The sequence below is a fragment of the Parasteatoda tepidariorum genome, chromosome 8, assembly GCF_982258835.1.
Source record: "Parasteatoda tepidariorum strain Cologne lab strain chromosome 8, Ptep-v5.0, whole genome shotgun sequence".
In the NCBI taxonomy this organism is placed as follows: Eukaryota; Metazoa; Arthropoda; class Arachnida; order Araneae; family Theridiidae; genus Parasteatoda; species Parasteatoda tepidariorum.
Window position 1 is genome coordinate 103,553,042 of NC_141762.1, and position 12,340 is coordinate 103,565,381.

A 12,340-nucleotide genomic window follows, 5' to 3' on the forward strand; every position below is an offset into this window, starting at 1 on the left:
TTAATTGCACTTTAAATTTTCGTTAAACAGTGATCAAACAATAGAAAAATGGGACATACTGAAAAAAATGAAGTCCACCAAAAAATAATAATAATTATAAGAGTTTGATGATGCGTAGGGAAACAATTTTTGCATCAGTTGATTTCATTACAAAAATAAAATGAATGAAACGATCGAAGCAAAAGGTCTGTTTTCACCCTCCTGTAAGGAACCCCAGTAAAAAACGTGTTCATGTTCATGAATAATTTCATGTTTTATTTATCAATTTCCCGAAAAAGGAAATATTGATTCCCGTTTTTTTTAGACTTAATTCATAATTTTATACGTTTCCACCTGACGTGTCGAACAGCAATTTGAATTTAAGGTTATATGGAGCGTACTCATTTTTTTTCGTTCGTTATTATAAAATGCGCTTGAGGGCACATTCAATCAATTTGTCTGATAAATAAAGTATAATTATTGAATGGACGCCTCTCCTTTCCAAATATTTATTGACTCAGTTTAATGACAACGTCATGGCGGAGGGAGATTTGTGGGCGGAGTTCCAACATGACTATGGCATGATAAATAGAGTGTTTATCCACTTATTCTTCAATGAAAGAAATCGCTCAGTTTATTTTTCCCCCTTTCTTATCTCTTGTCTCCTATTGTTTTGAAGTAGTCACGCTCCACTGACCTTCAAACATTCTCTCTCCTTTGGAACAAAGTATTTGTCAATACATATCATCCGCATTCTATAAATGATGAAGTACTTATAAAGTACACACGAAGTTGAAGTGTCATTCTTGTGTTATTAAATATTGACATTTATAACCAGTTATTTTCCTTCACAACTGTTTAACTACAGAAATAGTTTTCAATTTAATAAAAAAAAAGGCAGAGACGTAGCTTGAGATACTATTTGATTGGATGTCTTCGTTGACGCTTTGGCCTCTTCCTCGGCAAAGGTAAATAATACGAACAGAATTTTGGGGAACTAACTCTAAAACTTCCCATGTTGTTGCAGTTCATTTACGTCGCACAAGAACTGCATAATGGGCTATAAAAACTTCCCATGATCCGTCTACCACTAAGGATATTTTAACTTTAGCTCTGTGGTCAGCGTAAGCCGGAATGACAAACTGTATAGCTAGAGAAATATGTTTATTCGCTGCCTTTGTTTCGTTATTAGAACATCTTTTTTAAGATAAAAAGGATTATTATTTGTGAAAATATTTCAACTTGCTGACCAGGTGTTTGTGAAATGTTTGAAAATATTCTCCCGTAAATGTTCAACGGCACCATTTTACTTCTTGATTAAGAATAACTACTACCATTGACGTATTAAAAATGAATGTACTTTCTAGACGCCTGCGTGAGAATAAGCCACAACATTTTATTTGAATGCGTTAAAATTATGCAGTGAGGATGATTCCCAACAAACTGAGAGTGGCTGTGTTGACGATACGGCATATCGTCGAGGTGAACACGAGTGATACGAGAAGGTTGACATTCACCGGAGGGGTGCAGGCAAATCTCATCCACGCTCTTTCCGTCGCACTGGGATTCGCTTATGAGATAGTCATTCCAGACGACAGAGAATGGGGTCGACTGGACGAAAACAATCACTGGACAGGAATCGTCGGCATGGTCTTTCGAAACGAAGCCGACCTTGCCATCGGTCACCTCACCATGACACCCAAAAGAATGCGTGCCGTGGATTTTCTTCCCTTCACGATCGAAGAGAACACTTTTGTGACCAGGTTGCCTCGCGAGCGAACAAAAGCTGGTTCTTACCTGCAACCGTTCACTTTAGGAGTTTGGATTGCTTCTACGGTGACCACTTTCATCATGCCCTTCCTGTTCGGATACTTGATGAAAAAGAACGTTCGGTTGCTGAGGCTGTTCCTGGGTATGTTCGGATGTTTTGTCCAGCAAGCGCTGCCGTTTGTGGTCAGTGCCAACATAGACAGAATACTTCTGGGCAGCTGGTTCATCTTTGCTGCTGTACTCTCCTCTTCTTACAACGCTGTACTTTTGTCGTCTCTTACAGTCCCCATACAAGAAAAAGGAGTGCAGAACATTAAAGAACTAGCGGATGCCGTTTCGAGTGGCACATTTAAGGTACTGGCCACGAAGGGATCGACGGATAAGGAAACACTGACCGAAAGTACGGACGAGAACCTGAGGCTGATCGGAAGGAGCATCATCGAAACAGAATGGCAGTCTTCTTCTAAGCAGGTGGTGGCACCGGCGGACATCGCCGAAAACACGGCTATTATCGGACCGAAGTTCTTTTACCTCCTGGAGTACGGGGTGGCCCCTCACACGAACAAACGCATTTTCGAAGAATCCATCGAAACCTGGAATGTCGCCATCGCTGTCAGGAAAGACTTTTGTTGCAAGAAGGCGTTTATGAAGTACATCTCGAGGATCATGAATTGCGGAATATATCACAAATTCTACAGAAACGAACTCTCCCGCAGCCAGAAGAGTTTTAATTCCAGCAATTATTCTAAACACCGCAGCGGTCCATTGTCTTTCAGTGATATGTTGGGAGCGTTTCTACTCCTCCCGGCTGGATACATACTCGCTCTGGTCAGCTATTTTATTGAATTTCAGGTGTATCTGAGATTTCGACGACGCAAGAAACGTAAGAATCGCCAACTGCACTATCCATGGCCTGAAAAATATAAGTACTAAAAATTAATAGACTTTGTGTTTTTTTTTTAACGTACACTCTTTCTTAAAATGCATTTATAGTAATTTGTAACGTGCCTTTCCCACAGAACTTTAACCATTCCACACACACAATCTAACAATTAGTTTAAAAAACACGTTTTTCGTCTCATATTTTTGTCATTATTGCATTAATATTAATACTAAACATACCAGCACTTAATATATACCTATTTTTACCATAGCGTTAGCCATTTTTCACACATTCTTTATAGAATGTATGAAATATGGATGATTAGAAGATGTGGATGAATAATTCTTATAATTATAAGGATATATAGGAATTCTAATTCTTATAATTAATATTATTTCTTCTAAGAACTTGTGCTGTCTTGATTGTTTCGACATTTTTCTGATTAAAAACTAGCAGTTAGGTAGAAAAGAAGTAAAGCCATCAAAATAAAATATAAGTTATTTACTAAAACATTTAGTTTTTGTTACTTTTTCTGACACAAAAATGACAATCTAAAATTTTAGGTACTTTCATGAAATTTGAATTTACAGTTATTCTGATTGAACTAACTACGTAACAGTCTTTGTATAAATGTACAATGAATCGAATGCAATACATTGAACAGGAATGACATCGTCATTTCTGATCCGATAACCTTATAAAGCAATAAATTGATCTCCCGGTCAAATGACCGGTTCTGGTAGAAATAGGTATACGACAAGTATTATTCGAAACAGACAAAATACAAAAAAAAATAGTAGAATATTAACTGTATATAAGTTTTAGAAAAAGTCATGTAGTCAAATGTGCAAAAACGATAGGATGATAAGCACATTTTCGATGCAAAAGTTCTTAAATGGTCATTTGACCAGTTTTAGTGTTTGCATTTTTAGTGTTAAGAATGTTTTTCAAAGGCTCTGGCATTATGAAATATGTTTATTTTTTTAAAAATTTAAGCATTATCTTTATAACTACTATGAGCTTATGATGGTAAAGTTTGGTAATGATAGTTTCTAGTTAAGTACAGGTCACTTTTTGTTAGCGCTGCTAATGGAAAACCTGCAAGTAAAGTAGTATGGGCATATCGATCCTGATTGGTTCTTGAAATGTAGCATTTGTTTATGTTAGCAACTGTTCTTTCCATTTTATTTCAAGTAATCAATTCTCTAATACATTCTATACTATTTCATAAAAATTTTAATTTTTCACTTTATATTTCGTTCTTAAAATAAACACAGACACGTAGGTAAGTAGGACATAAGACATGTAGTAGACATGTAGAACATAAACAAACTAATTTTGTATCCAAAGTTGCCAGGTACACAAAACAAATCGGTTACAATACAATAAATAAACAAATAATAAATCTAAGTTAAGTAAAAGAAGTGGACGAGGAAAAATTCTATTTCAACAAATTCGATGTGCGATACGGCTCGGTAGTTAATTAATTTCGCGTTAATTAACATTTTAATCTATGTGGAGTAACTTGGCTCGACTTTAACACGCCATCTTTATTTATAAATAATCAGTTGGCGCCAGTCAGAGGTTATAGGTCACGTGGTGTGTTCTCGAATTACAAGTCCTTTTTCTCGAAATAAATTAATTTAATTATTTATTTCGAGATTACTCTAAAAATATTACTCTAAAATTATTTTTAAAAAATCTAATCAAATTTTTTACTGTCTTAAAATCGATTTAAATCTGCATTGTTTGACTTCATAACGGTACAAGAAAATTAAGTTTTATTCAGTTGTTTTTATATTTTAGACACATATAAATATGTATGAAATCCGAATGACTCCGTTTCTTGACTTTGTGAAAGTTCGAGTCTAACTTATACTCAATATACATTTTTACAAATCTCGGAAAAATATGAGTTAAGTATTTATTCCAAATTATATATTTCTGTTTTTGTAGGCACGATTCAAACAAAAGGCTCTTTATTTAAAATTACATTCTGTATTATAACACAGTTAAAAAATAATCTTTAAAAATAAAATATTAATGCAAAACAAAATATTTAAATTGTGCAAAACTAATATACGAAAGAACTACTTGTTAGGATATTACACGTACACTTTGCACACACACGCACATATATATAAGTTCAAAATGAAGACAAAACAAAGGAAAGTTACAGACATATGAAAAAAGGGGGAGAAAAGAAAAATAATAATAAAAAAATAACAAACAACTGGGAAGAAAAAACAAAAAAAAGGATAAATTTTTTTTAAAAAAATCCGGAAAATAAAAGATATAATCTTCTTATCAACTCACACGATTATATCCACAAAAAAGAGTGCTTTATGATATTGTATCAATATAGCCAAAGCAAAATATATTAATACAATAGTGTGAGGAGCACTCAAAAAATGTTTACAAAAATTACAACAAACAAAATAGAACCCAATAAGCAAAAATAACACGTGAAAACAGAAAATAAAAGAAAAGAAAAGAAAAAAAAGTATATATATATATATATATATATATATATATATATATATATATATATATATATATATATATATATATATATATATATATATATTTGTGTGTACAGTCACTCTGTGTCCAAATAAACTTATGTATAAAAGAAATGTACAACTAAATAATGTTTAAAAAAAACAAGATAAACTATTTTACAGCAATTATTTTATGGAAAATTGTGAAAACTGAAAGAAAAAAATACTTCGAAAATACTTTTTACTTTATTTCTAAGAATGTTTTACGGTTAAATGAACAAAACTACAAATTAAATAAATAATCCCGAGAAACTGAAGCGGTGTGGAATATATAAAACTACAAATTATTAACTCTTTTCGAGCATTGCAAACTATTTCTGGAAAATAACTCCATCCTAACAAATCAGGAATAAAACCATTCTTTTCTGTATAAAAAAAAAAGTTTTTTTTTATTATTATATTTCTTGCAGTTTATTCTTTTTTTTCTTGACTTCTCATGGCAACATTAACAATAACAGGATTCAAAATAATCCTCGCAAATTGCAACGAAACTTGTTAAAGAAAGGTGGCTGGCAGAAAAGAGGATTAAAAAAAAAGGTGAAATCTACTTTACTGAGTAACTGAACGATTTACAGGATGTGGGGGGAGGAAGGAAAACTCTTGGGGAAAGTTTAGAACTTGTGTTCTAATTTCCTTCGAGCAAACAACATAAAGAGACTTCCAACTAAAGTAAACCCTCTCCAGAATATAATGCTTAAAGAGAAGAACACCTTCTCTTAGAACTTTATGTTAAATCATACGCCTTTTTCGAGACTTAAAATGGCTGACTTTTTAAAGTTTTTCATATACTTAAAAATATTTTTTTTTTCATATCTCTTGACAAATTGAAGAAACATAATGCCTGTTTCAGTTTTGTTCCATGCATTTGGTTTATTGGAATTACCAACACTTGCAGGCTTGTGTGCTCAATCTAGGCTTATAAGCCTTTGTCAAATAGAAGGTCATGCTATAAAAGACCTACTATGATGGGCACAGTAGGTCCTCTATAGGCTGTCGCGCCACTGAATTTAGTTTAGAAGTATAGTGTGCCGACACTTAAAAACTGTGTTGTACTATTACTCAGAATTTATAGCTCTACAACTCCAAAAATTGTTTGAAGAAAATTGTGTTTGTTTTTTTTCAAATTTACTTTTACATACAATTACCAAATGCATACTATACATGCGAAATGCATACAATACCAAATCCAGCTTTTACATGCAATTTAGAAAGTGCATTGAGTCTAAGGAACTTATAATATAAATATTTACACCACGTCACGAGCATTCACACCATTCTTTGAAAAATTTTTGCTTCCGAAAACACCAATGTTGGCCCACTTTTTATATCGTCTGCAGAATTTCTACCATCAAATTAGCGGGAAATTGTTTCTGTTTTTCACGCTGCTATAAATCTATGTAAACAAAAGTTCGCCCTTACAAAATGTATATGCTTTTTTTTTGCTGTGTAATACGGATATTTAAATTTTTATTTGTAAGTCTTTATAAACGGTGTTAAGTAATTGATGATATATTGTTTCTATCAGCTTCTGTTAAAACTAGTTGTCATTGAAGATTTTGTTAAGCCTAGCTGTTAAGCCTAATTCAAGTTCGTCTTGATATTCTATTTATGTGTTTCAAAACTAATGTTATTTTAAGAATTCGTGTTTATATGTAGCCTATTCCAACGATTCCTACTTTATATTTTTTCTTAAAAATAACTTTATAAACTCATATGTGTATCTTATCTTACTGTAATTATAAATATTAAAGTTTACATTTTCAATAGTTATTAAAATACTTTTTATTCATGCAGTGGATGCTTTTAACTTGCAGTGGATAACACTTGCTAATACAGTTTTTTTTTCAAATATTAATTCATTCATTAAATTTAATTAATTAATTTTAATTTTATAATGGGAGAATTTAATTATTTAATAAAAAGTAACTAAAATAAAATATTTCTTTGTTGACCTAAGCAAGAATTGACTTTATTTTTTTTACATTACTTGTTTTTCAGTTACCTTGTCTTGTCATTCTCTGAAACAGGTTCCTGAATTCCGCATAGAATTGTGCTGATAACTAATCAGAAAGAGCTGCTATCTCGAACTATTGGGCAACTTTGCATACACGATTCTTGTACAAATTCCGCGAAATATCGCAATATTCAGTTTGGAAAGAAACTTCTTCGATTTTCTCATAGCTTCCTTGTCGATTTGAGAAGTTAAATAACTTTAATATCAAATGCAATGTTCACATCAAAATGAAGTTAAGACAACATTCTGCAATTGGTTGAGAGCCAGAATTTACCAGAAAATTAAAAAAATTTCGTTGCAGAAATTAAGGTGCCTCGAAGCAATATTAATAGAAAGTGCGTCTTCTTGCCATCCGTAACAAAAATGCAAGCAGAAACTAAAATGAAGCGTTACTAAAATGGATATTTTAAAACACCATTTTCGCAATTTCACAAGAACATTTCAAATTGAAAGAATTTAAAACTATAAAAAGCATCCGCGCCGAAGAAGGGTTTCCGTCTTTTTTTAATATATAAAATTTCCAATGAAAGTTTAAAAGAGAACGACACACAATGTAAGTACATTGAAACAACAACATATATTCATCCAACAACAGTTGCCACAATTAAGTTGTTAAAAGGTGACATATTGAACGCGTGTAAAAGTTGCTGAAGGTCGTTAAAGTCTTCATCAAACTTATGTCGGATTTTTCTAAACTGCGTCAACAGCTGTTTGAAACTAAAAAGAACAAATTGCTGTTCTTTAAAAACGTCTCTCTTGTTCCAAAGAATGTAAAGTTGTTATTCAATGCCATAATAGGCATTACATATTTCCCAGATTTTAAAGTTTCTTTAATTTCTTAAACTTATTTTGTTTGTTCATTCTTAAGCCCATTTTAATGAAACCGATTATATAACTTTTATTACATTTTATAAAAAAGCTAATATAAATATTGTTTTCTTTTCATAACAATCAATGCAGCGAATAACTTTTGGTTTCAAAACAAATGTTAAGTCCCACAGTGAACTGAAGACACGGTTTCCAGTAGAACCCGAAGCCAAGCATCAATGGGCGCGGTCAGTAAGCGGATAGGTGACTACTTTGATCAGCCTGGGTAGGGACCAAGGGTGAGCGGTTTCAGTCCTCTGTAAACTGTTTTACCGTAAAGTGTATGTTTTATTTATTCATCATTGATATAAATGCAACATATCTAATTTCTCTGTTTCTCTTGTTTGTTTTATTTTATATTATTTCTTTATTTTTTGTTTATTACATTTGACATCAAACCTTGTAAAGTAAAAGTATGAAGATCTCAAGAGAAAATTAAGTTTTTCTGACGCACAGAATAGTCATTAATTAATATAAAAAAGTTAAAAAAAATTCGCTCTTAATATGCTGCTGCATTACAGTAGATCCGGAATAGTATATTTTCCCCTTCAAGTTTATGAGTTGATAGTTTTCGAACAAGAAATAGAATCTTATTTTTTTCATTCCACGGTTTTAGAATTTTTATTCTGAAATTATAGTAAAACTAGGGGGCTCCGCCCCCTGCTCGCTACGCTCGCCAACCCCCAGAACTGCTTCGCAGTTCCATTGCATATTGCTTCGCAATCTTATAAAAACATTTTAACAAATTTAAATTTTAAAATAAAAATGCCAGATATTGAAATCAATTACTTAATGCAATTTATACACTTCTCTGCCCCCTTCACAATTTGATTATCTTTTCTTCATGTAGCTGAGAAATTTGGAGCTGTAGCAGAGAATATATCTCAATAAGAAATGCTTTCGCGTTTAGAATTCCGCCATTTATTTCTCTGACGTCTGCCAGAGATATTTCGACGCCTGATAGCAGGCATTTTTTTTAGGCAGCAGGCACTAAATAAATAAAAATAGAACTAAATAACTAAGATATCGTTTTAAATCTCAAATCAAAATAATTGTTTGTAGAAAGTTTGTTTTGGCTTGAATATTCGCACGTTTGTTTTTGTTTGAATATTCGCACGATGCCATTGCCATTCTATTGTAACGAAACAAAAAATTTATCATGAAACTAAAAATTTATCAAAGGAACTAAAGATATTGAATTCTTTTTTTAAGAAATTCAGTTCCGTTTTTTTTTTATCCACTCTTATTTTTGTTTATCAATCTATTAATTCAGAAATACTTTAAATCAAACGATGCTTACGGAAACAATGCTTATGCGAACCACCCGAAAAATGATTTGCTGAATTCTCATTGGTTGAAACTAAATTATTAATTTTATTAATTAATTAAAGAAAATTTTCATAATTTAAGACCTTATTGCACATCTACATAACAATACCTTTAAAACGACACCTTATTTGTGTAATTCTGTTGCGTAGTTTGGGAGTTTTTAGCGAGACAAAATATTGCTAGCCTATTAATATATAAATTATTAATTTTATTAATTAATTAAAGGAAATTTTCATAATTTAAGACCTTATTGCACATCTACATAACAATACCTTTAAAACGACACCTTATTTGTTTAATTCTGTTGCGTAGTTTGGGAGTTTTTAGCGAGACAAAATATTGCTAGCCTATTAATATATAGATAACTGGCAGTATTCTGTCCATCCAATTTAACCATAAAGCTTACGGTTTTTTTACTTTAATGATTTTGAAACAGTTTACATCTAGTACAGTTAAAACACCGGGAATAAAAAAAACTATGCGATTATTAACCATTAAGAACTAGCATGGTCGTAAAAAAGTAATTTAACTGAAAATTAAAGTTAAATCAGCTGCTTTGTAGTGCTGCCATCTATGTGGAAACAACAGTATCACGTTCAAATAGCCCAGAGTTACAACCTGAGGAGTGCAAGGATTCTGGAAATTCTTCATATGAAGGGAATAAAAGAAATGTTGAGGCGTCAACGTTAGGACTCAAACCCGCGTTCTATCAGACAGATTAGTCAATAAAAATTAATTTAATTGACAGATTAAATAACAATTAAATAAATCGTTTTTCAAACCATTTTTTTCGTGACATTTTTAACTGTGCATTGTAATCACTATCATTTAATCGGTGCTTGAACCCACTACCATTTCATTAATTTTTATAATCCACTTTCTTTTGCTTAAAACATGAACCTACTATCTTTACATAGATACTCACACCCACAATCTTTTAATCCGTACATGAACCCAACATATTATCATTTGTTTAATTTTTTAACCCACTTTTTTGGTTCAAAACTTGAACACTACTCGAATACCCCCTCTTTTTATCGGTACGCGAAATAACTATTTTTTATTGATATTCGTTATTACTATCATTTTATCCATTTCTAAACAACTATGTTTTGTTTAAAAATCGAACCCACTGTCTTTTGCATCTGTATTCGAACCTGCTATCATTCGATACGTTTTAGAACATAATTGATCATTACTCGATTGTACTCTCTTTTTTTCTTGCGTCAACTATTATTTTAAATTTTCGAATCCATTTTTCATTATTTAATACTTGAACTCACTATCATTCGAACGCATTTCGAACAGAGTCTTAGCTTCAATACTCGAGCCTATTGCTTTTTTTATCAGTGCTTGTATCCGCCGCCAGTATTTGAATCCACTATCTTTTCATGTTTACTTCAATCCACTACAATTTGATCTGTCTTAAAATACACAAATCCATTACTATTTTGTGGTACTAGAGACCATTATCGTTTGACCAGTATTCGAGACCACTGTCTTTTTATCATCCCCCATTATAATTTGATCAATTCTGAAAACCACATACTTTGTTGATTGGTATTCGAACCTTCGATGTTTTTATAGGTATACTCGAAACAATTATCATTGGGGCAGTTCTCGAACCCATTATCTTTTTATCAGCACTCGAGCCTACTATCAGTTGATCATAATTCGTTTTGCTGTTGTTATAGTTAATTTACGTCGCAATGGAGCTGCACAATGGGCTATTCGCGACGTCTGGGAAACATCCCTGAGGATGATCCGAAGACATGCCATCACAATTTTAATCCTCTACAGAGCGGATAGCACTCCTGTTTCGGTAGCCCGACGACCTGCACTCCAAGTCGAGCACTTTACGGTAGAACAGTTTAACGAGGACCCATACAGCACACCCTCGGTCCCTACGCAGACTAATCCAAGTGGTCACTCACCCACACACTGACCGCTGCCAGTGATGCTTGAATTCGGTGACCTGCTGGGAACCGTGTCTAAACGATCAGTCCACTGCGGGACTGATCATAATTTGAATCCCCTATCTTTAAACGGTACTTAAATAAACACTATTAATTGAACACTTTTCGTTCGCACTATTATTTTATCTTTAATGAAACCCGGTATCATTTGATCAGATTTAGAAATCACACACAGCTCTCATCAGTACCGAACCCATGAATGTCTTTATAAGTACTCGAACCAACTATCATTCGATTATTTCTCTAACACTCTTTTTATCAGTACTCGAACCCACTATTTTCTTATCAATATTTATTCCCAGATCATTTTATCAATTCCGAAACAATTCTATTTTGTTAAAAAAATCGATCGAAATCTTTTTTATCAATGCTCGAAAAAACTCTCTGAATCTGAGCTCAAACGCATTATTTGTATCAGTAATTGAACCCTCTATCCTTCGATAAAATCTCGGACCTCCACGTAATTGATCATTACTCGATTCCACCCTTTTGACCCGTACTCAAACCCATAATTATTTGAAAACTTTTCGAATCAACGCTTTTTTTTAAAAAAATTCTCAAACCCACTATCATATTATCAGTATTGATTCAGGTATAATTATTTAGTACAACCTCAGTGTTTTTTGTCCGATACTTGGAACCTCTATTATTCAATCTGTTTTAGAAATCACAAACTTTTTTGATCAGTACTCGAAAGCCGGGATGCTTTTATCTGTACTAGAACTAATTAACACTTAATTAGCTCTCGAACTCACTCTTCTTTTAATGGGTACCTGAAACCCCTATCTATGAATACTGACTTGAACCCGCTATTATTTTATCAATTATTTCGTCTCTTTTGTTTCACACTTGAACCCACTATCTTATTTTTGGTGCTCGAACCTGTTATTACTTTATCAGTACTTCAACCAATTTTTTTTTAATTTTTTTTTTGTCGAAACTTTAAATCACTATCGTCTGA